We start from the raw sequence: 25,954 nt of genomic DNA, 5'->3' as shown, positions 1-25,954 counted from the left end.
AATGGAAAAAATGGGAACGACTTCAGAAAATTTACTATCCGTATCACTAGTTTCATCACGTGCTTCATGTCTGAAAATTTAGCACGAAGTGCTTCTTGATGCACAGGACAGACAATGAACCCTATTCGCCGATCGTTGCTTTTCTTTTCATTGTCAACTAAACCTGAAAATTCTTTGCAAATAGTGTTGTAAAGGCGTTGCATTTGTGGTACCCATCGATTATGTGACTGTATGTCGCATAATAGATATTTAGAATTCTAATCCTGCTCTTTCGTCATTCCCATTCATTTTCGACGGCTTGTGACCATAGATTGCTAGAGTGTCTCTTTTTTTTTGCAAACAGCCACTGGACCTGTGGTCTTCTATTTTATCACGAACAAATAGCGAAGGATTAACACGCCTGACACCACGATTATGCAGATCTGAAGAAAGTCGTGGCGAATAAAAAATGGAGCACCGGAACGCTAAATTCTCACTTCGCCGAGTACTTCCGAGTAGTACTGAGAAAAGCCGAGACAGCCGGTACCTCGTTCTCGGGTGCAGTGTTGCACTCCCTTGCTGTCCCTACCACAAACGAAGAAACTTGTAGACTCACTTTTTAACCGAATCCAGTCCGTTCATTATCAAGGCTAGGGGTGGTGTTACACGTTAGTAGAATGACGTCTGCTGAGGGTGTCAATATTTTCCCCATCGAGCTTACGACTCTGTTGAAACTCATTTTATCAGCAATAAATTATTTCAAGTGCTAATGCAGTTTCCTATGAACTTCCCTCATCTTTGTTTCTATCTGTGCAGAATTTAATGTAACTGAGAAACATCACAGCACAATACTTGACTATCTATTTCTACCGACACATCAGCAAGCTGCCAATAACATGTTAAAACAGTTCGAAAAATTAAACAAACCCGTCGTAACTTTCCGACGGCCATGCTGTAGGAAATGACCGAATTTATCAAACTGAGTTGTAAAACGCCCGAAATCCGACGTCGGCGTGGAACTTGTAAGACAGTCTCACTCTGCACTTAGCAGGAAACCTGACAATGACAATACCGGTAATTTTCTAAATTATAACGCAAAAACTGTCTGTATGTGATGGGGCATACTCACTTTCAGGGTGCAGTTTGAAACTGACATACAGGTACAGGGTTCGTGGACTGATATCAAGAATGTTCTCGCATTTAGTAATACGTCATTCACACACTTTATTGTCTGTTGCATATCTTATCGCATGAAGTTCCTGCTATTTTTCCTGTCGCCAAATATTCGCGGATGTTTGTGAGAAGGAACTCTTGTACAAGTGACTACCAGTGTGAAACTGTAGCTTCACTCGCTGGGCCGCAATTTGACCCCCTTTCAAACTCCCTCAGTTGGCTGTGGGAAGCACGAATGTATCACCGTGGCATTGTTGCCTGCTTACTTCACACATTTACACCACACCGAGTCTTCTGGCTGTGAGCATTCGATAATCGCTCTGGTCGCTATGCCGCTACGCTGTTGGCGGACGACATGGAAACCATGATCGCCGGCCGGGGTGGCCGAGCGGTTCTAGTCGCTACATTCTGGAACCGCGCGACCGCTACGGTCGCAGGTTCGAATCTTGCCTCGGGCATGGATGTGTGTGACGTCCTTAGGTTAGTTAGGTTTAAATAGTTATAACTTCTAGGGGACCGATGACCTCAGAAGTTAAGTCCCATAGTGATCAGAGCCATTTGAACCATTTTTGAAACCAGGATCAGTACATCTACTATCCCCCAGGTGGCATACGCCGTCACCAGATCAAAATCGACATCTTCTTTCCAGGTGTATTATCTTTTTCCGGCAGTGTATATCGAAAGTCATTGTACAGTGCATGGCTTACGGTACTTAACACAAATATTAAATACGTTTCTCTCTCTCCTGCTCCAGTCGAGTGTGGGGCGAGTGAAAAATGACTCTTTACCGCGTAACCGCCCGTTGTAACAGTCCCTCCGAAAGGTATACAATAGACGCAGGAGAATTGTACGAGCTTACTACCGTTTTCTTAGTTTTATATGCAAATTGATTATAATTTAAGTTAAATTTTTAAAACGCTGTAGAAATAATATCACTGGTCTGATCGACGTCAAATTGCAACGGAATATCATCGTAGAAGGGGGAAAACGTAAGGCAGAAGAAAAAAATAGTGTGAAAATTGATCAATAGAAGGCTCTGTATGTGTCCCAATACGTAAATGAAAACACGTATCATGCGCACGAGCAATTGAAGTTGGTATAAAAACGCCAGGTACACGGCTTTTCCTCCTTTCGCGTCTGCGACGTTCGTCATGTTTGTCTCAATGCGGGATTGCGCTCTGTTTGTAAAGCTGTATTACAAGAATGATGACTGTGCACACGTTGCTCTGTAGGAGTTCCGGACACTGACGGCTCTGATAAAAGGTGTTGGTCCGATGACTGCCGTGGGTCTGGAGAAAATGATTCGGAAATTCGAAAAGACGGGTTCTTTCGGTGTTCGACCTGGTAGAGGGAGGAAATGAATTGATTCTGCGGCAGTGGAAGCAGTGACGACAGCAATACAGGAGGAGACGAGTGGTGGTGTGCAAACGTGTAGTGCACGGAGAATTATCCGAACATTGGACATGCCGGCGAGCACCGTGCGTAAAATCCTACGAAACATCCCTCTTTGCGATCCATTCAGAATTACCCATGTGCACGAGTTGCTTCCTGTTGACCTGCCAGCATGAGAGACCTTTGATTTAGAATTTCTTGCTCGTATGGAAGTCGACAATGATTGGCCGTGGAAAATTTTGTGTACAGACGGAGCCCACTTCCATCGGACAGGATATCTCAGTACACAGAATTGTCGAATATGGGCAAAGGAAAATCCTCACGAAAATCAACCAGAACCACTTCAACCTGAAAAGATCACTGTGTGGTGGGGTTTTCGGCATCATTTATCATAGGGCCATATTTTTTCGAAGAGACAGGTGCTTCCGGTCCTGTTACCTGTACCGTCACTGGTAAGCGCTATGAGTGTCTTTTGGGCAACTACGTCATTCCAGCTCTCCAATACCGTGGATGGGATCATTATTATGTAAGATGGCGAACCTCCGCACATTGAAAATGCTGTTAAGCAGCTACTGAAGCGTTATTTCGGAAATGCTAGAATTATCAGCCGCTGTTTCCTTACAGTCTGGCCGTCCCGATCACCTGCTATTAAGCCGTGTGATTTCTGGCTGTGGGGCTATCTGAAAGATGTTGTGTTCAGTGTTTCGATTGCAAACTTAGCAGCATTGAAGGCACGCAATGCGCAACACACTCTGAACGTGAGCCCGGAAACACTTCGATCAGTTGTGGAACATGCTGTTTCTCGATTTCAACTTGTTGCAGAAAACGGTGGACAGTATTTTGAACATGTTTTGCGCCAGTTACACGGAAATTAATAATCCGATTTTATCTTGATTGATGATTTGTATGCGGTTTTTGGCCTCAGGACAATTAAAAACCGATTTTTCCCATCCGATGTGACATGACCTTGCCGTGGTGGATGGGCTTACGTAAAACAGTATCACACCTGTACACTCATGCACATTGAATAGTACAGTTTGTTTAACGTCAAACGTACACCTTAGGCATTGTTGTATGATTCATTTGTCATTTGTAGTCGATCACTATTAAATTATGACGCTTAAAGGCGCCGTCTATTGCTACATCTTGCAACTATTTATTTTTCTTCTGCCATACGTTTTCCCCTTCTTCGATAATATTCCGTTGCAATTTGACGTTATTCTGACCAGTGGTATTTCTACAGCGGTTTCAAGGTTTAACTTTAATTATAATCACCCTGTAAATTGAAGCGATCGTGAGACAGTAAACTATTGTACAAACACTTACTACCGGGTTTCAAAATTTTGCTCTGTAAGGTTTCGCGATAACAACGTACAGCACGAAAGCTTACAGGCCGACCTCGTCTGTTGACTGACAGAGACCGCCAACAGTTGAAGAGGGTAGTAATGTGTAATAGGCAAACATCTATCCAGACCGTCACACAAAAATTCCAAACTGCATCAGGATCCACTGCAAGTACTATGACAGTTAGGCGGGAGGTGAGAACACTTGGATTTCATGGTCGAGCGGCTGCTTATAAGCAACACATCACGCCGATAAATGCCAAACGACGCTTTGTTTGGTGTAAAGAGCATAAACATTGGACGACTGAACAGAGGAAAAACGTTGTGTGGAGTGACGAATCACGGTACACAATGTGGAGATCCGATGGCAGGGTATGGGTATGGCGAATGTCTGGTGAACGTAATCTGCAAGTGTGTGTAGTGCCAACAGTAAAATTCGGGCTAGCCGGGGTGGCCGAGCGGTTCTAGGCGCTGCAGTCTGGAACCGCGTGATCGCTACGGTCACAGGTTCGAATCCTGCCTCGGGCATGGATTTGTGTGATGTACTTAGGTTAGTTAGGTTTAACTAGTTCTAAGTTCTAGGGGACCGATGACCTTAGCAGTTAAGTCCCATAGTGCTCAGAGCCATTTGAACCATTTCTGAGTAAAATTCGGAGGCGATGGTATTATAGAGTGGTAGTGTTTTTCATGGAGGCTTCAAATGGTTCAAATGGCTCTGAGCACTATGGGACTTAACTTCTGAGGTCATCGGTCCCCTAGAACTTAGAACTACTTAAACCTAACTAACCTAAGGACATCACACACATCCAGGCCCGAGGCAGGATTCGAACCTGCTACCGTAGTGGTCGCGCGGTTCCAGACTGTAGCGCCTAGAACCGCTCGGCCACCCTGGCTGGCTTCATGGAGGGGGTTTGCACCCTTGTTGTTTTTCGTGGCATGACAGCACAGGCCTACATTGATGTTTTAAGCACCTTCTTGCTTCCCACTGTTGAAGAGCAATTCGGGGATGGCGATTGCATTTTTCAACATGATCAAGCAGCACCTGTTCATAATGCACAACCTGTGGCGGAGTGTTTACACGACAATAACAGCCCTGAAATGGACTGGCCTGCACAGAGTCCTGACCTGAATCCTATAGAACACCTTTGGGATGTTTTGAAACGCAGACTTCGTGTCAGGCCTCACAGGCCGACATAGATACCTCTCCTCAGTGTACCATTCGTGAATAATGGGCTGTCATGTCCCAAGAAACCTTCCAGGACCTGACTGAACGTATGGCTGCCAGATTGGAAGCTCTTATCAAGGCTAAGGGTGGGCCAACACCATATTGAATTCCAGAATTACCGATGGAGGGCGCCACGAACGTGGCCAGGTGTCCGCATACTTTTGATCACATTGTGTATGTAGGCTACCCCGTAAGGAGAGTGTCAGACACAAGTATATATACGAGCATAGGAGTATCGTATCGTTATTCTCATAGCATGTATTATCGAATTATAAGCTTTCATAATTTTCTTTCATCATTCACATTGATATCAAACACAGACTGCCCACTGTAACATATGTAACATAAGTCGTTCAAATTACCTTTATTTTTATTCTGACGGTCGAAGAGGATTTTGGACACACTACACGACTGATCTCATTGCTGTAGGTCTCATTCTTCATTCGTGTCCCAGAAGTACAGTGCAGTTTTATTGCTTTCTCATTTCAGATTCATAAGATAGCTAAATAAAGCAACTTGGACCGCTTCAAAATTAACTTTTCATCAAACTGTTAAAAGTCTCCTCATCAGAATGTTTCTTGAATTTTTTTGAGGCTCCTTCCCCCTCCTTTCTTATTCGCTCTACAGGACGATCAGTTATTTCGTGCAACTGACTTCTGCAGTTAACCACTTAACTGGAAAGCCTTCATAGCTCGTTTACCAAAAGATATATATATATCTGAATCCGATAAATAAACTCTCGAGGAAAAGACAACATACAGCAAAAGCTGATTCGCGTTGTCTGTTGCCCGCCATGCGCCCCAACAGACCAGGTTCTTCGCAGCAGGCGACTGTCTGCTTATTCACTAACCACACGTTTTGAATTGCGCTCCGAATCGTCCTAGGGAGATGTATAGTAAATTTATTGTTTTAAATCTGCTGTAGCTTTGACTCTCAGTTTTCTCATAACACTTCTGCAGGTTTGCAGTAAACAGTGTTGCGCAGACAAAATGAGCTTCTTTACTGCATACATTGCAATGAGCTATAAACGCACCGCGCGTAAATCTTTCGTATTCTAAAAGTCAGTTTTAAACACTGCATCTGTCACTTGCTAGTAAAGACGAAATGTATTCCGTTTGATTCTAAGTACCTCTACAACTCGAGTGTCAGAAAATCTCAGCGTTCACATCGTGACCGTTCTGGCGCGCCTCTTCGTCTAGTCCACAATTTACACTCTCGTATAAACCCATTTTCTGTGGTGCTGATCTGCCACTGTATTTATCATGTCAGTAAGATTCGCGGTTCTCTTCATATTTATGGCATTCCAGATAGCTTTGCAGAACAGATTCCAAGCCATGGTACCAGCTTACACTGTAATTGAGAGGAAGCGCTGACACACACACACACACACGTATGTGTATATTAGCGTACAGGGTGTCTCTCCTAACAGCTACCAGGCACATTTTCTCTGGTGTTTCGGCAGATATTGGCAATTTGGTTTTTGTAACGTGTAGCTAGAGTCACCCCAGACAAATACTGATAGCCATGTCTTTCATGCGACGTCCAGCATCGACGTAAAAGCGTCGACTTGTTTCCTGTTCCAAGTAAAATGAATTTTAAATTTGAATTTTACTTGCCCATTCGACTCACGCCCCGTCCTCACAGCTTTACTTCTGCCAGTACCTCGTCTCCTACCTTCCAAACTTTACAGAAGCTCTCCTGCGTACCTTGCAGAACTAGCACTCCTGAAAGAAAGGATATTGCGGAGACATGGCTTAGCCACAGCCTGGGGGATGTTTCCAGAATGAGATTTTCACTCTGCAGGCAAAGGTACCGAGTTCGAGTCTCAGTCGGGCACACAGTTTTAATCTGCCAGGAAGTTTCATACCAGCGCACACTCCGCTGCAGAGTGAAAATCTCATTCTGATAATGAGCATTATTTGTTTGGTCTGACTCCATCTTCACATTCCAAGAACTAAATTGCAAATATCTGCCAAAACATCAGAGAAAATACGCCTGACAACCAACATCCAGTGTAAGCAACAGATTATCTAAATCTTGAAAAATGTCGAGATTAAACTTCTTTTGTTTAGCATCGATAATGATTTAATGTCTGTTGAACAACAGTTTCTGGACCATTTCTCGACAAGTGTCACATTTATTGAAGACTGGTGCTTTATAACTATAGAGACAAAGTAAGATCAAGAACAGACAGAAATAATTTGTACACTATACGACTTATTATGTGCGCATTTCCAAGTCCTGTTTAGTAGTTGTGTACAAATACAAAATAACAGCAATTATCGCAGAACTATTCAGGGTTGGTAAATAAACTTACATGTTCTGCGGAGTAAACCAGACTTGCCCCTAACATGTACGTTAGTTTTTAACACCACGATTTCCAGAGGCACAGACTTATAGGAAAAGGCATCCTCTTGTCTTCCTCCGACTTTGAACTGACTTATCCAACCAATGACAGATGGGAGCTGCGGTTAAAGTGGACTCCAAACCATGGTGTAACTTGTCATTTTTCACTATGCCTAGGTAAGAGAAGTGATCGGTCCTCTGTTGTCTGACTATTATCCACAGAGAAATAAGGCCTTTATTGATTGACATTTGCAGTTAACCACAGACATATCGATACGAAAAAAATCCTAAATCTTTTGTAGAAACTTAAACTGATTATTAGGTATAAGTACAGAAATAGACACGCAAGCTCGCTTTGGACAAATTGGAGAATCAGCCTAAGGTTTTCATAGAAACCACCCCAATATTTTGCCTTAAGTTATTGAAGAAAACAAAGGAAATCCAGTTGTGGATGGCTGGAAAGTAATCGAAACACAGTTTTCTCCCGAATAGTAGTCCATAATCTAACCACTGCGCCACCTCACTAGGAAAGGTCTTTGCTGTTTTCTGGCTGAAACATGAGGAACTTCCTACAATAAAGGAGACCTGGAAACACAGAAATATCCTCCAGTGAACTCAGAAGCGCCGCTTTCATTCTTTGTTAACGAAACAGTGTTTCAAGACAAAACCAACAGGAAAAATATTTTTCTTGCACTAAAGATAAGTGAAGAGAGGCTACAGAAAGCAATTTCTCTTTATTATATGTAGTTCGGCACCAATACATATAGTAAAAAATTAATACACTGTTCGTTACATACCAATACCTAAACTGCACATGATGTATAAGGGACACTTTGCCACGATTCTTTCGACTACGATTCAGAAGTTCCACTGGGAAGCCCTTACACATTATTCACACAGTCCCAATCTTTTCACATGCGATTTCCATATTTTTGGAGCCCGGAAGAAAGACTTTCGTGGCTGTCGATTTGATTTCGAAGAAGGATGCGCACGCTTGGGTAGGATCAGGATTCCGAAGGCAACCGCAAGCATTTTTCCATGAAGGCACTGACCGTCTTGCCTCATGGTAGAATAAATGTATTAACAATTATGGGGACTACTTTTTAAATAATAGTTTATTTTGTTTCCATCTGACTCGATTTCATTTGACAGCCCCTTATATAACGTGTATCCTGCCTAGAATTTTCAGTACTGTTCTCAGAGTTCATCAGATAATTTCCAGAGTTTCCAGATTCCATACTGATATCTGAAAATCTATTTTTTGTCATCATGTTAACTAACATTAGCATATTGAATCTGTGATCTTACAAGTTGTCCAGTACTATTATGGCCAATACAGAGCAACTGCGTAAACGCGACTGTGTTGTAGAACATCTGGAAACGCATTACAAGGACTGAAAGTGGAGGCTAAACCATTAACTCAGCATGCACAAGGAAAGAAAAAATACACTCACAAACGCACGATCACACGACAAACACACACACACACACACACACACACGAAGACGAAAAGAAAGTGAGAGAGAGAAGACTGAGAGGAAAGCCATAACCATATATCACGTTTAGTACGGTGATTCAGGAGCTAATGATACGTTGAGGCTAACATTCCAAGTAAAACAATGAAACAAACAAGGACTAAAATAGCGGTCGCCAACTGTCTTCAAGCTTAGCTAATTATGTTCTTTTGTTGCGGACGAGTCGGGCGTGAATTACGTTACAAATAACGAAGCTTACGCCGATGATTGTGTATCAAGATTGGCAATTATATTTAGAATAAATACAATCAAAGATACGCTGTAAACGTGTCTACTTGCGCTATTGCTTCTAATCCGAGCTCATCGTATCACAGAAATTTTACAGCTAATATACGATTGCTCATCGTGTCGCAAGTACATATAAAACTTATTACATTTATTTTGATAGCGCTCGCACAAAGACAACTGCAACACCTTAACCTATTATTCAATTAAATCTGGTTGTTTCCTCCTCTGAAATCTAAAATCTAAAACAGTGTGTAGTGGAGGGAAGTATCACTAGCTGGTAACAGCGGACTCATTATTATAATGGATACAACATCGCATCGAAAAGACGTATAAAATTAAACAAAGTCTTAATCATTCAATTGTGGTTGTGTGTCACTGAAAATTTGATAGTACGATAGTGCTCAATGCACACGCTGTGATACCTCTTGGGAATCATGAAATGGTGCGTAGCATTCTTGGCGTGGAGAGGAGAAAAAAAGGAGGGAAGTGTAGCCAGCGCCACGGTATCTAGAAGGCACGCAGTCTTGACCCAAATCCTTGAGATGGGCTATTCTTTCGGAACCGCGGAGTCTAGGAAAAACATTTGCCACATAACGGGGAAAGCTGGTTATTTTTGAGAACATTATTAATACAAAGTGTGTCAGAGGCTAGCGTACCCCCACTCGTGGCGTGGCGTGTCGCGGCGCGCCGCAGTTGGCAGCACTGGAACGAGACGTAGCGCGTCCGCAGAGCGTGGTCGGCCCTTACCTTTCAGAGCAGGCGGCGGCGGTGGACGAACAGCTCGTGCGCTTCTCTGCCGCGAGGGACTAAAAATCTCGAATTATGCCCTCTTCGCTTCCCATTAGATTACAAGAGGACGTGGGAGGCTCTGTTCTCGGAGCGCGGGAGTAGGGGCGTCGGCGTCCGCTAAATTTAGCCGCAGACGCACAGTGTTAGATTTCTGCCTCGCATGCAGCCGGCCGCTCGGACACCGATTGGCCGGGCCTCTGAGTCACATGATACCGGTGCTGCCAATCGGCCTCGGGGCAGTCGCTAATGTCCTGCCTGCGAACGTCTTCGCATCGCTGCCGCTTCGTTGTTTCTGCAAATGTCCCGAGCGAAGGGAAAGGTCAAAACCAATGGAGTCCCACAGGAAGAGGCCATACATCGCGACCTACTGATTGCGAAGATCTCTCGCAATATTGAGGGGCACACGGAAGAAATTACTTTGCAAAGTCTTAGTCAGACATAGACACTTGGGTTAAATATCTAGGAGTAAAGTTGCAAAGCTTTATGAAATGGAACGAGCACGTAAGGACGTTAGCAGGGAATAAAAAAAAAAAACTCGAATCAAAACACCTTTAGCCACCTAAATTTCCAATTGGTATTTTATTTGAGTAACCAGTTTCAGCGTTGCATTACATTACCTTTGCCAAACGCAGTCTTGACCCAATATTAGATACAGGCTCCCAGGTAGAAGCTATTTCCCTTGACTCCCGGAAGGCGTTCGATATAGTTCCGCACTGTCGCCTGATAAAGTAAGAGCCTACGGAATATCAGACCAGCTGTGTGGCTGGATGGAAGAGTTTTTAGCCAACAGAACACAGCATGTTGTTCTCAATGGAGAGACGTCTACAGACGTTAAGGTAACCTCTGGCGTGCCACAGGGGAGTGTTATGGGACCATTGCTTTTCACAATATATATAAATGACCTAGTAGATAGTGTCGGAAGTTCCATGCGGCTTTTCGCGGATGATGCTGTAGTATACAGAGAAGTTGCAGCATTAGAAAATTGCAGCGAAATACAGGAAGATCTGCAGCGGATAGGCACTTGGTGCAGGGAGTGGCAACTGCCCCTTAACATAGACAAATGTAATGTATTGCGAATAAATAGAAAGAAGGATCCTTTATTGTATGATTATATGATAGCGGAACAAACACTGGTAGCAGTTACTTCTGTAAAATATCTGGGAGTATGTGTGCGGAACGATTTGAAGTGGAATGATCATATAAAATTAATTGTTGGTAAGGCGGGTACCAGGTTGAGATTCATTGGGAGAGTCCTTAGAAAATATAGTCCATCAACAAAGGAGGTGGCTTACAAAACACTTGTTCGACCTATACTTGAGTATTGCTCATCAGTGTGGGATCTGTACCAGATCAGGTTGACGGAGGAGATAGAGAAGATCCAAAGAAGAGCGGCGCGTTTCGTCACAGGGTTATTTGGTAAGCGTTATAGCGTTAAAACAAATGGTTCAAATGGCTCTGAGCACTATGGGATTATGGTCATCAGTCCCCTAGAACTTAGAACTACTTAAAACTAACTAACCTAAGGACATCACACAACACCCAGTCATCACGAGGCAGAGTGATAGCGTTACGGAGATGTTTAGCAAACTCAAGTGGCAGACTCTGCAAGAAAGGCGCTCTGCATTGCGGTGTAGCTTGCTGTCCAGGTTTCGAGAGGGTGCGTTTCTGGATGAGGTGTCGAATATATTGCTTCCCCCTACTTATACCTCCCGAGGAGATCATGAATGTAAAAATGGAGAGATTCGAGCGCGCACGGAGGCTTTTCGGCAGTCGTTCTTCCCGCGAACCATACGCGACTGGAACAGGAAAGGGAGGTAATGACAGTGGCACGTTAAGTGCTGACCGACGTGCAGGACGAATCCCACCTTTGCTTCGGTCAAAATATGTGCCAACATTCAGTGACTGGTATCCACAGATTTTTTACCAGCGATCACTTGCCAACTTGCTGTCTTCGATTTTGACTGGAGCAGAGATGGGATTCGTCCTACACGTCGGTCAGGGGGACTAAACATTGTGTAATGTAGCACTGAAACTGGTTGCTCAAATAAAGTAACAAGTAGAAATTTATACGACTGAAGATGTGCACAACTGTGCATGGATGGTTCCCAGGCAGCAGTGAAGTTCAGAGGATCCATACCCCCCACCTTTCCAATTAAAACAGGCTTACGACAAGGAGACGCTCTTTCATGTTCCTCTTCAACCTTGCATTAGAGAAAGTGGTTCGGGAGAGTAATTTACATCTATACAATGGTCTCCGATTCGAACACAGTGAAATAAAACTCCTGGCTTATGCAGATGATATAGCGTTGCTGAGTGAAACTGAAGAAGAACTGAAAGACATATACAGATCTCTCAGGCACAGTGCCAGCAAAATGGGGCTTTTGATTAACCATGAGAAAACCGAATATATGGAAATAGGTCGAATCATAAACCCAAATCCTTACTTTGAAATTGACCAACATTGTAAATTCAGAAAAGTTCTCCAGTTTAAATTCCTTGGATCACGTTTCAACAGTAAACATATCATAACAATGGAAATAAATGAAAGAATAGCCTCAGGGTCAAGATGTCTGTACTCATTAAGCAACCCACTCAAAACTAAAGCTTTGTCAATCCACCACATTTTATGTCCCATAGTACTGTGCGGCCCAGAAAGCTGGAAGCTTACAAAGAATGAAAAAGAAAAACTGAATGTTTTCGAAACAAAAGTAATGAGAAAAATCTGGGGACCTGTGTAGGACAATGGCGTGTGGAGAATTCGAGAAAACAATGAAATTTATCAGTTAATGAAGCAACCGACTATCATCCAGAAATTAAAAAGTAGGAGACTGCAATGGGATGGACATGTGGCCAGAATGGAAAACAACAGAATCACCAAGAAAGCATTTGAAGGAACTCTCCAGGCAACAAGCCCATTGGGCTGACCTCGTACAAGGTGGAAAGATGACATACAGAAGAACATCGCAGCATTAGGAATTTCCTCAGGGTGGAGAGAGGCTGCGAGAGACAGAAGGCGGTGGAAGCATGCAGCGCGTGGTCTACAGCGCCTGTGATCGCTGAGAAGAGAGAGAGAGAGAGAGAGAAGAAGAGAGAGAGAGAGAGAAGATGTTCTGATGGAAGTGAAGGCTGACAAACGAACAAGTGAATGGGTAAAGTGAGTATACTGTGAAGTTCAGACCTCAAATGCTGCTGTCCTACATATTGATAATAATGTGTTTTTGAGAGTGTTATATGTGAAGCTACACAATACCATTGCAGTAACATAGGAAAAACGTAAAAATTGCTTTATGTATGCTCCATGCTCCCAGGCGGATGGTTGTTTGTAGTACCAGGTCAAATCCTACTACATTGTTTTCAGGGGGCGTGTATTCAGCACTATGCCCACACTTGCTTGGCAATTATTGAGGAAGAAAGATTGGGTTTAATTAGTATTCTATTTGTGACATTAATACAATGCCAGCAGTATACTTTTAAGTTCAGTCCCCAAACACTGATGTCCTGCATGCATCTACGAGTATTTCTCTCAAGGAGTTTTGTATTGATACAGCCAGTTTTTATTAGTACAACCGATAACGAAGTGTGAAAAATATCAAGATGGCAGCTTACTGTAGATTCCAAATACGTAAATGCTCAAAGCCACTTCCGTAAGTAAGTTCTTCGACACTTCCTCCATATGGTGTTTCACAGTCCACTTTCCTGATACATTTGTCTGTTCAGGACGATGACGCTACGTATAATGTTTACTCCGTGTGGTTGACTGATAGCATGTTTCGGATTTCTATTGAAACTATTCCACTTCGCTAAAGATTTTTCGACAAACGACTTAGTTAGTTGTCTTCTTAAAGTGTTCCGAGCCGTGACATTATCAGCGTTCATCTAAGTGACACTATTTCTATTTCAAAATCAGATCTACATTAGAGGTGACAAAAGACGTGGTATGGCGACATGCACGTACAGGGTGAGCATTAACAAAACCTGCAAACTGCAGGGACGGGTTCCTGATTGGAAATGGAGCAAAAAAGTTCCTATGAACGTATGTCCCAACATGCAGATGGAGCTAACGAATGACAGTTATTCTGACCACGTGCCGTGTGTGTTCCCTGTGTGTAGCAGGTAATACAGGCAGCAGCGGTTGTCATGCAGTATGCATGCTCCGTTCATCAGAAAAGTTCCAGGACAGGATTTTATTCTACACTACTGGCCATTAAAATTGCTGTACCAAGAAGAAATGCAGATGATAAACGAGTTTTCATTGGACAAATATATGATACTAGAACTGACATGTGATTACATTTTGCAGGCCGGAGTGGCCTTGCGGTTCTAGGCGCTGCAGTCTGGAGCCGAGCTACCGCTACGGTCGCAGGTTCGAATCCTGCATCGGACATGGATGTGTGTGATGTCCTTAGGTTAGTTAGGTTTAATTAGTTCTACGTTCTAGGCGACTGATGACCGCAGAAGTTGAGTCGCATAGTGCTCAGAGCCATTTGACCATTTTGATTACATTTTCACGCAATTTGGGTGCATATATCCTGAGAAATCAATACCCAGAACAACCACCGCTGGCAGCAATAACGGCCTTGATACGCCTGGGCATTGAGTCAAACAGAGCTTGGATGGCGTGTACAGGTACAGCTGGCCATGCAGCTTCAACACGATGCCACAATTCATCAAGAGTAGTGACTGGCGTATTGTGACGAGCCAGTTGCTCGGCCACCATTGACCAGACGTTTTCAGTTGGTGACAGATCTGGGGAATGTGCTGGCCTGGGCAGCAGTCGAACATTTTCTGTATCCAGAAAGGCCCGTACAGATTCTGCAACATGCGGTCGTGCATTGTCCTGCTGAAATGTAGGTTTTCTCCGGGATCGAATGAAGGGTAGAGCCACGGGTCGTAACACGTCTGAAATGTAACGTCCACTGTTCAAAGTGCCGTCAATGAGAACAAGAGGTGATCGAGACGTGTGACCAATGGCACCCCATACCATCACGCCGGGTGATACGCCAGTATGGCGATGATGAGTACACGCTTCCAATGTGCGTTCACCGCGATGTCGCCAAACACGGATGCAACCATCATGTTGCTGTCAACAGAACCTGGATTCATCCGAAAAAATGACGTTTTGCCGTTCGTGCACCCAGGTTCGTCGTTGGGTACACCATCGCAGGCGCTCCTGTCTGTGATGCAGCGCCAAGGGTAACCGCAGCCATGGTCTCCGATCTGATAGTCCATGCTGCTGCAAACGTCGTCGAACTGTTCGTGCAGATGGTTGCTGTCTTGCAAAGGTCCCCATCTGCTGACTCAGGGATCGAGACGTGGCTGCACGAACCGTTACAGCCATGCGGATAAGATGCCTGTCATCTCGACTGCTAGTGATACGAGGCCGTTGGGATCCAGCACGGCGTTCCGTATTACCCTCCTGAACCCACCGATTCCATATTCTGCTAACAGTCGTTGGATCTCGATCAACGCGAGCAGCAATGTCGCAATACGATAAACCGCAATCGCGATAGACTACAATCCGACCTTTATCAAAGTCGGAAACGTGATGGTACGAATTTCTCCTCCTTACACAAGGCATCACAACAACGTTTCACCAGGCAACGCCGGTCAAGTGCTGTTTGTGTTTGAGAAATCGGTTGGAAACTTTCCTCATGTGAGCACGTTGTAGTTGTCGCCAGCGGCGCCAACCTTGTGTGAATGCTCTGAATGAAAAGCTAATCATTTGCATATCACAGCACCTTCTTCCTGTCGGTTAAATTTCGCGTCTGTAGCAACTCATCTTCGTGGTGTAGCATTTATAATGGCCAGTAGTGTATTTCTGAGTTTGCAATACTGAAAAGAAACAAATGTTGTTTTTATGTTACCTGGTATGTATGCGTCCTTGAAGTGACCTTGGCCATGTTTCTGTGCAAACTAAGTAGGTGACAGGGCTGTGCTTAACTACACACTGGGTTCTTGTCGCTACTGTTACAGTGACAATGGATGCCGATTGTGAGCAAAGAGTGAACATTCAGTTCTGTGTTAAGCTCGAGAAAACCTGATATGAAACATGGACAATGATTTAGCAAACATATGCAGGAAAGGCATTTTCAAGACGTCATGTTTTCGAGTGGCACAGAAGGTTTTGTGAAGGCAGAGGTTCAGTTCAAGACGATCCCAGAGGTGGTCGCCCGTCTACTGCACATACCGATGCAAACGTGGAGCCGTGCAAGGTAGTTATTGCAAGAAGGCCGTCATATAACTGTGCATGTGATATCAGAAGAACTTGCTTGATTCACGGTATGTGTCATAAAATTTCAGGCGAAAATTTAGGAAAACGGAAACGTAATGCAAGACTTGTCCCTCTCACATTAACAGACGAACACAAAGAGGAAAGACGAAGAATTTCTGCTGAACTACTGGACAGCGCCAGTCGTGGTCCCACATTTCTGTTAAAGATTGTTGCTAGGGATGAAAGCTGGCTCTGACCCTCACACGAAGTGTCAAAGTACTGAATGGCGGAATCCTGGATCACCAGCCTTGAAGAAAGTCAAACGACAACTTTCGAGAACAAAGACAATGTTGATCGCATTCACTGAAAATAAAGGATTAGTTGACCATGAGTATGTTCCTCCAGGTCAAACAGTGAACCAAACTCTTTATTTCGAAGTCTTGAAAAGTTTTGACGTCGCCGCCCTGATTTGTGACATTCTTTGAACTGGTTCTGACTGCATTACAAGGTAAGACTCCATACTGGTGTATCCGAGTATCTGACCAGACATTCCACTATTGCCATCCCACATCCGCCATATTCGCCCGACTTCTCACCTTGCGATTATTTCTTGTTTCCACAATCGAAAAGGCTTCATCAAGATACCGCAGACATTCAATAGGTGTGACAAATGGGCTTACTAGCATCGCAGTTGAAAATTTCCCTGCTTGCTTCCAAGACCTCCAGAAACTTCGCCTACTGTGTATAGATAGCCAAGGGGACTAGTTCGATAGGACTTGGATCATACTTGGTAAGTGCAATTTTCAATTTTTTTTAAACCTGCCTTGGCACTTTCCTGACAAAGGTAGTATAATCATACTTTGTCTTACAACATGTTGGCGGGACACTTGCCTGGAGCTTGTACTAGGGTTCGTCTCAATATCCTGTAGAATGTGGTCCACCGAATCTGGTGTACGCACAGTCCGCTTCCTCCCTGCACGTACGTCTGTCTGAAAGAACCCATGATCACACAAACGCACAAAAAGGGCTTGAAATACTGAGTGATGTGGTTGGTATCTGTTAGGGTACTTGTTTTGTATAGCTGCGCTGCGTCTCTGTCGTTTCCATCTGCTTGGCCGTACACAAACACCACCTTGGCTATTTCTCAAAATGAATACCATATCATTCTAGTATTTACAGTACGCTGCGTCAATCAGATAGTCTGCAACACGGAAGGAACACACTGTAACGTGGTCAGATGAATAGTCATTCGTCAGCGCCACCTAATGTGGCAACGACGGATTTCCGGACAAGTGTTCATAGGACGTTTTTCCTTCTATTTCCAGTCGGGAAGCCTTCCCTGCATTTTATCGGTTTTATAAATGATCACACTGTATACGGATGGCTGTAGTATCTCGCACACAAGGTATAAAAGGGCAGTGCACTGGTGGAGCTGTCATTTGTACTCAGGTGATTCATGTGATCCACAGTTTCAAGAATGTGCCGAGAATACCGAATTCAGACACTATGTCTCACCACGATCAACGTTGTGGCTGACGGCCTTCACCTAACCACTGAGTGCAGTGGCGTTTGCGTGAAGTTGTCAGTGCTAACAGGCAAGCAACACTGCGCGAAATAACCGCAGAAATCAATCCTTTAGGATAGTGCGGCGAAATTCGGCGTTAACGGGCTATGACACCAGACGACTGACGAGAGTACCTTTGCTAGCAGCACGACATTGCCTGCAGCGCCTCTCAAGCGCTCGTGACCATATCGGTTGGACCCTAAACGACTGGAAAACCATGGTCTGGTCAAATGAGTCCAGATGTCAATTGGTAAGAGCTGATGTTCGGGATCGAGTGTGGCGCAGATCCCACGAAGCCATGGAACCAAGATGTCAACAAGGTACCATGCGAGCAGGTGGTGGCTCCATAATGATGTGAGCTGCGTTTGCATGGAACGGACTCGTTCCTTTGGCCCAACGAATTGGTCATTGACTGGAAATGTTTATGTTCGGCTTCTTGGAATCCACTTTTCATCCATTCATGAGCTTCATGTCACAAACAATGATGGAACTTTTATGGATAACAGTGCACCATGTAACTGTATCACAACTGTTCACGATTGATTTGAATAACATTCTGAGCTGTTCGAGCTAATGATTTGGCCACGCAGATCGCCCGTCATGAATCCCATCGAACATTTGTAGCACATAATCGAAAGCTTAGTTCGTGCAGAAAATCCTGCACTGGGAGCACTTTCGCAACTAGCGACCGCTATAGAGGCAGCATGGTCCAGTATTTCTGCAGGGTACTTTCAACGACTTTATGAATCCATGCTGCGTCTTGTTGCGTCGCCGTGCAAAAGGATGTCCGACACGATATTGAGAAATATCCTACGACTTTTTTAACCTCAGTGTACATACACGGTCCACAAGTCATCATGCAAGTGTATTGTGATAGTCATTCCCTTCCCTATTCCATTTTCAGATGGAGCGATGTGAGGACGACTGTATGCTTCCGTAAATTAAGTGTTATCTCTCAAGAAGGTTGGTCTATAGGGTAGGAAAACATCTGGTGCCTATACAGTGCTTATATAGTCAGTCCCACAAGACAGTGTACGCCGTTATCTACACTCCTGGAAATTGAAATAAGAACACCGTGAATTCATTGTCCCAGGAAGGGGAAACTTTATTGACACATTCCTGGGGTCAGATACATCACATGATCACACTGACAGAACCACAGGAACATAGACACAGGCAACAGAGCATGCACAATGTCGGCACTAGTACAGTGTATATCCACTTTTCGCAGCAATGCAGGCTGCTATTCTCCCATGGAGACGATCGTAGAGATGCTGGATGTAGTCCTGTGGAACGGCTTGCCATGCCATTTCCACCTGGCGCCTCAGTTGGACCAGCGTTCGTGCTGGACGTGCAGACCGCGTGAGACGACGCTTCATCCAGTCCCAAACATGCTCAATGGGGGACAGATCCGAAGATCTTGCTGGCCAGGGTAGTTGACTTACACCTTCTAGAGCACGTTGGGTGGCACGGGATACATACGGACGTGCATTGTCCTGTTGGAACAGCAAGTTCCCTTGCCGGTCTAGGAATGGTAGAACGATGGGTTCGATGACGGTTTGGATGTACCGTGCACTATTCAGTGTCCCCTCGACGATCACCAGTGGTGTACGGCCAGTGTAGGAGATCGCTCCCCACACCATGATGCCGGGTGTTGGCCCTGTGTGCCTCGGTCGTATGCAGTGCTGATTGTGGCGCTCACCTGCACGGCGCCAAGCACGCATACGACCATCATTGGCACCAAGGCAGAAGCGACTCTCATCGCTGAAGACGACACGTCTCCATTCGTCCCTCCATTCACGCCTGTCGCGACACCACTGGAGGCGGGCTGCACGATGTTGGGGCGTGAGCGGAAGACGGCCTAACGGTGTGCGGGACCGTAGCCCAGCTTCATGGAGACGGTTGCGAATGGTCCTCGCCGATACCCCAGGAGCAACAGTGTCCCTAATTTGCTGGGAAGTGGCGGTGCGGTCCCCTACGGCACTGCGTAGGATCCTACGGTCTTGGCGTGCATTCGTGCGTCGCTGCGGTCCGGTCCCAGGTCGACGGGCACGTGCACCTTCCGCCGACCACTGGCGACAACATCGATGTACTGTGGAGACCTCACGCCCCACGTGTTGAGCAATTCGGCGGTACGTCCACCCGGCCTCCCGCATGCCCACTATACGCCCTCGCTCAAAGTCCGTCAACTGCACATACGGTTCACGTCCACGCTGTCGCGGCATGCTACCAGTGTTAAAGACTGCGATGGAGCTCCGTATGCCACGGCAAACTGGCTAACACTGACGGCGGCGGTGCACAAATGCTGCGCAGCTAGCGCCATTCGACGGCCAGCACCGCGGTTCCTGGTGTGTCCGCTGTGCCATGCGTGTAATCATTGCTTGTACAGCCCTCCCGCAGTGTCCGGAGCAAGTAAGGTGGGTCTGACACACCGGTGTCAATGTGTTCTTTTTTCCATTTCCAGGAGTGTATATGAAATAAAAGACGCAGTTATAAATATATGAGGTGCGACAATATGAAACGTCCCCTTAGAAAAATTATACATGACTGTGCTTAAACTGACTCACAATAATTGTTTTAGCGCAACGTAATCTGACTTTCAGTAATCCCTACAAGAGAATGGCCCTGACTAAATTAACCTATACGTTTCACAAATCACTTACCTCACAAAAATCTTCGTTACTCGAACTACTGCAATACAGTGAGCGCCACCACTGCCAGCTAAATAAAAGATTCAAACTACGGAAGGCACTAACTACTGATAGGCATAGTTAGCAAATGAAAGATTTTAATAGAGAACAAACAATGTATTTACCTTAATAGTCATAATATATATAGCAGTTCATGCCATCCAGTCTTACAAATTTCAAAACTCCGCCATTTCTCTCCCCACATCCACCACTGCTGGCGGCTCACCTCCAACTGCGCAACGCTACGCGCTGTTCACATCCAGCTGCCCAACACTACAATGGCAGACAACAATGCAAACTAGCCACAGACTGCACACAGCACAGCCAGTGATTTTCATACAGAGCGCTACGTAACGTTGCCAATAAGAAAACATAAACAGCCTACTTACAAATATAGTAATGAGACTGATGTGAAAAAAATGTTGCTTACCGTTTTAGTCAAGTTTAGTGTTGTCTCCTTCAAAGTAGTTGCATTCTGATTGCACACACTTTTTCCAGCGCTTCTGCCATTGATGGTAACATTTCTGGAACTCATCTACTGTAATATCCTCCAAGACCCTCGTCAAAGCTTTTTGGACATTTTGTGTTGCTTGAAAATGGTGTCCCTTGACCGCCGTTTTGACTCTTGGAAATAGAAAAAAGTCGCATGGAGCGATATCTGGTGAATAAGGTGGCTGTGGTAGTACTGAAATTTGTTTTGAGTTAAAAATTGCTGTAGTGACAGAGCAGTATGGGATGGCGCATTATCGTAATGCAGAATCCAATTATCAGCAATGTTGGCACGGACACGAAGAACTCTATTACGAAGTCTTTCTAAAATTTCTTTGCAGTAATATTGGTTAACTGTTTGTCCAGGAGGCACCCACTCTTTATGAACAATTCCCTTGGAATCAAAGAATACACAAGCATGTACGTCACTTTTGACTTTGGCATGCGAGCTTTTTTTGTGTTTTTTGAGCACCTTTGCGAACTTTGGCGTTTTGTCTCTAGATCTTACTAAAAAAAACAAATTTCATCATCAGTGATAACACGGCTCAACAATTCTGGATTGATTTCCGTTTGCTCTAACAGATCGGCTGCCACATTTTTCCGTGTTTCTCGCTGTCGTGGTGTGAGATTTTTGGGGGCCATTTTTGTACAGATCTTTCTCATACCAAGATCTTCAGTTATTATTAGACGAACCGTTTCTCGATTGATGTTCAGTTCTTCTTCAATCATTTTCACGGGTAATCTTCGATCAGATCGTGCGAGTTCATGCACCCTGGCCAAGCTGACATCCACCCATGAGGCTGATGGTCGTCCACTGCGGTCTTCATCTTCAACATTCGTTCTGCCTTCACTAAACATTTTATGCCGACGAAAAACTTGAGCTCTTGACATAACCTCCTCTCCAAAAGCCTTCTGAAGCTTACCGTAGGTTGTCGTCGTGTTTCGATTTCACACAATTTAACGCAAAAAGAAATGGCATACCGTTGTGCAATATTATGCGGTTCCATTCCCATGACGAGAGACACAAACGTGTGTTAACTTATTATAGCACAACTAACGACTGAGCATTTGCATCGATGTGCCGCTTGGACTAGAAGCAGCTTATAGACCAAGGTCAAAGATATTGTCCCTACACAAGTCTGCAGGGTTGCCACATCTTGCAAAGAAAATCAGTCTCATTACTTTATTGTCGCACCTCGTATGTTTTCGTGAAAATACATGTCATTACTAACTGCACAAGTACCTAATAGTTAATCCAATCTCCACCATTATCGATTATAGCTTGGCACCTTTTAGGCATGCTTTTCACGAGATTTTCTGCATATTCTCTCAGTAACGGCCTCCATATTGTCCTGATTTTATATGACAATTGCCTCTAAGTATATATTGGCTTTAATTTAAGCTTCATCTTAATATAAGACCAAACATTTACGGTCGGATTTACATCCAGAGACATTGCAGGCCAATCCATCGTGGACTCTCCATTGTCTTGTTTCCACGCTGGACAGAAGCGGCTGTGATGTTTCGCATCATTATCCTCTTGAAGCACCCAATTTGCCTCGTTCGTACCAAATAGTTTCTTAACGAACCTCAGAAGACATTCTTGATAAATATTGGACATTTTTCACCGTTTAAATTGGCTGCAAAAAGTGCAAATAGCCAAAATCGCGTTTAGAGAAATATCCCCAAACATGCACTTGTACCGTGCATCTGGCAGTCCACTGAAGCAACCTTTCAGGCTTCGTACAGCAGGCTTTTGAAAGAGGATACCAGGCTCTTTGGATGATTTACAAGTAAAATTGCCTCGTGACGCTTCAGATATTTTGCACTCATTTTAAACTGCAACTAACTAAACAAAACATTCAACTCCCACACTGTTTATCTATACAATGTACAAAAGCGCACTGATGAGAGATTTGAGACCACTACGAGAGATGTCACTGCGGACGTTACATTTAAAATTATGGGGTACACTTTCTTGTGGAACTGACTGTAAGTGGTTCCCCAGCAGACCCATGCAGTACCGCTCTGTTGATTTTACTTTAACGTGTGGAGCTAAGGATTGTTGGATGGCTTCAAATTATCACTAAGCATTCTCCACTTCTATGCATATGCCAGATTCAACAAGAAACGTTTTCATCTGAATATATTTCATTCAAGGAAGGCCAAGAACGGTTTACCGGTGCCAAAATTACACGTTTCAATTCCTCTCAACCTATCAAAGGCTTATGCAATCTATGTGATACAGAACTGTGAAGCTGTATTGTGTGCCAAAAAGAATGAGCAACACACTATTAAGTAGCCATCCCCATTTTTAATAATTGTCAGTGAGCTGATGCATACAGCTTTAGATTTATATCACTTACATCGGTTGGCTGTGGAATTCTATACATACGTCTTATGTTTGCTTATTAGGAGCTTTCTGAGGGGCTGAATATTAACATGCTTTCGATAAACATTGATCCTGTTGTGCCCCAGGATAGTATCCGTGGTGGACATGGACACTTTTGCAGCACAGTGGGATGATCGAGCGCCCAAGTCTGCAAGCGGAGCATAATGACATCACTAAACCGATAGATACCATTATACCAGGGACAGAGCTGAGTGACGTAAGGAGGCCTAGCTACAACACAACAATAAGTATTCAGATGCAGAACCAGCAGCAACGAGCCTCTGAAGGGTGAAGCAGCGATAGTCTGAAGTCACTAGGAGAGCCGACAGCAAGAGAAAACCAAGACACATCATGTCAGTGCCATCCCCACTGCCGTAGGGCGCAGCATTGGAAGCGCCAAGTATCCAGTGAGAGGGGAGGCTGTGGAGGACGACCCTCGGCACGTCTAATTGTCTTCGATCGTCTATAAAGCCACGAGTCTCGTTGGAACGCTGCTGATACCAGTTGCATTGCCAACTTTTAGGGCAATGCTGATGGGGTGCAGCGGCCGCCATCACGCTGCAGGCCTGCTGGAGGCTTGACATGTGTGACCAGGACGCTGTCTGTCATCTGCTTTCGAGAGGAAGGGCCACTGCTGCTGCTCATCCCATTACTGAGTCCGATACCGACACTGCTGGCTCCTGTCACCTGATTAGGGTCTGAGAGCTTGTAATGCCACTTCCTCGGACGAGAAATAAAAATCAAAAATTAGCTCCCAATACCCCAAAGATTTCCCCCCAAGTCCCAAATTCCCAGAAAAGTGAATAAGCGAACGAAGTTCCATTTATCACTATTATTAGGACAATAACAAATAATTAAATCAGGAATCTAAGACTTGACAATTTAGCAATCTACGAAAGAAAGATTAAATTTCAGTAAAATTAAAATCAAAATCATAATAAATCGCAAAATTAGCATAAATTAACATTCGCAAAGTAGAGCCAACGATCGCAAAGAATACTCCGTGTGAGTACTCTTTGGGAATCGTGAGTAATGACTAAGTATAATTCAATGCATTGTCACTACGTTACGAGAGTTAGCCGAAGCAGGTCATATATTTGAATGCTCGTACATGTAGGCGCGCTTAGATTGTTTTTGAGATTGAATAATTGCGATCTATTATGACGCAGTAATACGATCTTCTGACTTCAAATATCACGGCATTAGAATTCGAACGGAGGACTTTTACCTACTAGAATAAAGTGGACTTTAAGCTAGATAATTGAACTAAACACTACTTAGACAGTGATTTAGGCAACGAACACTGATAGACAATTTTCATCCATAATAGCCAGTGGTTTGTGGAACTTCAGTGATAGGTCCGAAGCATATAATTTAAATCCCCCCAACACCTGGGAAAGTTTTCTTCTCAAGGCTCGGTTAGGAAGTGACTGATATTGTGCAATAGAACACCCTCTCGTGCCAAGTCGTGCAGTTGCGATTTAAAATTCTATCAAATTATTGACATGAAACTCCCGAGTAATAATTACGCGCAGCGATAATATTTGACTGTAGCGCTCGGCGCTTGTGTAGAATCTTTGACTCAAATAACAAGCCCACTGTTACGATTTCTTAGATACTTGAAATTACGACCAGCTTGTAGGGAATTTGTTGTGGATGTGACTGTATTGGTTTTGTCATTAATATTTCATCATTAATCAGTTAAACATCGATTACGAACGATTAATTACAATTCCTGGTGCAGTAAATATCTCACGCACGTCGACATTTCGGTTCAGCACTGTCATTTTGTGTAACGTCGTCTTCGTAACTTTATAACGATCTCAACACTCTACCGACTGTCGCCGAACTTTAGCCGAGGCCAAGTACAAATCAAACCAAATCATCAAGAAGAAGAGCCGTTATAAGCTGACCCCTGCAAGTCGGCGATTACATCAGGTGTACCTGGGGGGCATCACTCCTGAGTGCAAATCTCCGATGTCAACGATAGCACTTTGGAGATCGATACACAGAGCTGGAGGCCACCGGCATCCTCAAGTCGACGTCCACCCAGTGACACTGTGCTGGCGGAACTGCGAGTCGAGCACATACTGGCCCCATTCTGTTGACGAGACTACCGCGTCGATAGATAAGGTCTGAGATTGTTGTTAGCTCACACTGCACTTTGTTTATTCTCGTGTAGACTATTACAAAGTCACCCAGTTTCATTTTGTTCCATTTCTAGTATATTTTATAGAGTTTTTCTATTTTTCATTATCAAGGGATCGACATAATATTGTTTTTGCATATGGGGGTATTGTTTTGTCCAGGTATCCTTGCCTTCTGGAGGCATGGAAAAGTAACTACAAAGGTTCTTTTCTCTCAGGTCTCATGCTGTAATGGGGGCCCTGGAAGAGTGTGTGATCGTGGTGATACTGTACCTCTCCCGGAGAAGAGTAACAACTGCACTACAGACCCAGCCCCTCGAGTCTGGAGTACTGCTTTCCAGGCAACTGGACATCTTGCTGACAGACCATGGATGGGAGCTTTGACTTGCGTTTAGTGCATGGGAGGTTAGGAATGACGTGCGTAGATTGCAAGAAGGGTTTCAGGAGTTGC

The 25,954-nt window shown here is 44.3% G+C and overlaps 1 protein-coding gene across 1 annotated transcript in view; it reads right to left on the bottom strand.

The window, feature by feature from the left end:
- LOC124616915 overlaps positions 1 to 10,103 on the bottom strand; it is a 379,961-nt gene extending 369,858 nt beyond the window's left edge. The window contains exon 1 of the mRNA XM_047145223.1: positions 9,969 to 10,103. The gene's annotated coding sequence lies outside the window, so the exon portion shown is untranslated. The remainder of the gene's footprint in view (positions 1 to 9,968) is intronic.
- Between the last annotated feature and the right edge of the window lie 15,851 nt (positions 10,104 to 25,954).

This window comes from Schistocerca americana, chromosome 1, assembly GCF_021461395.2.
Source record: "Schistocerca americana isolate TAMUIC-IGC-003095 chromosome 1, iqSchAmer2.1, whole genome shotgun sequence".
NCBI classification, from domain to species: Eukaryota; Metazoa; Arthropoda; class Insecta; order Orthoptera; family Acrididae; genus Schistocerca; species Schistocerca americana.
The sequence above is the reverse complement of the archived record's forward strand: the minus strand, read 5'-3'. Positions and strand labels throughout refer to the sequence as shown.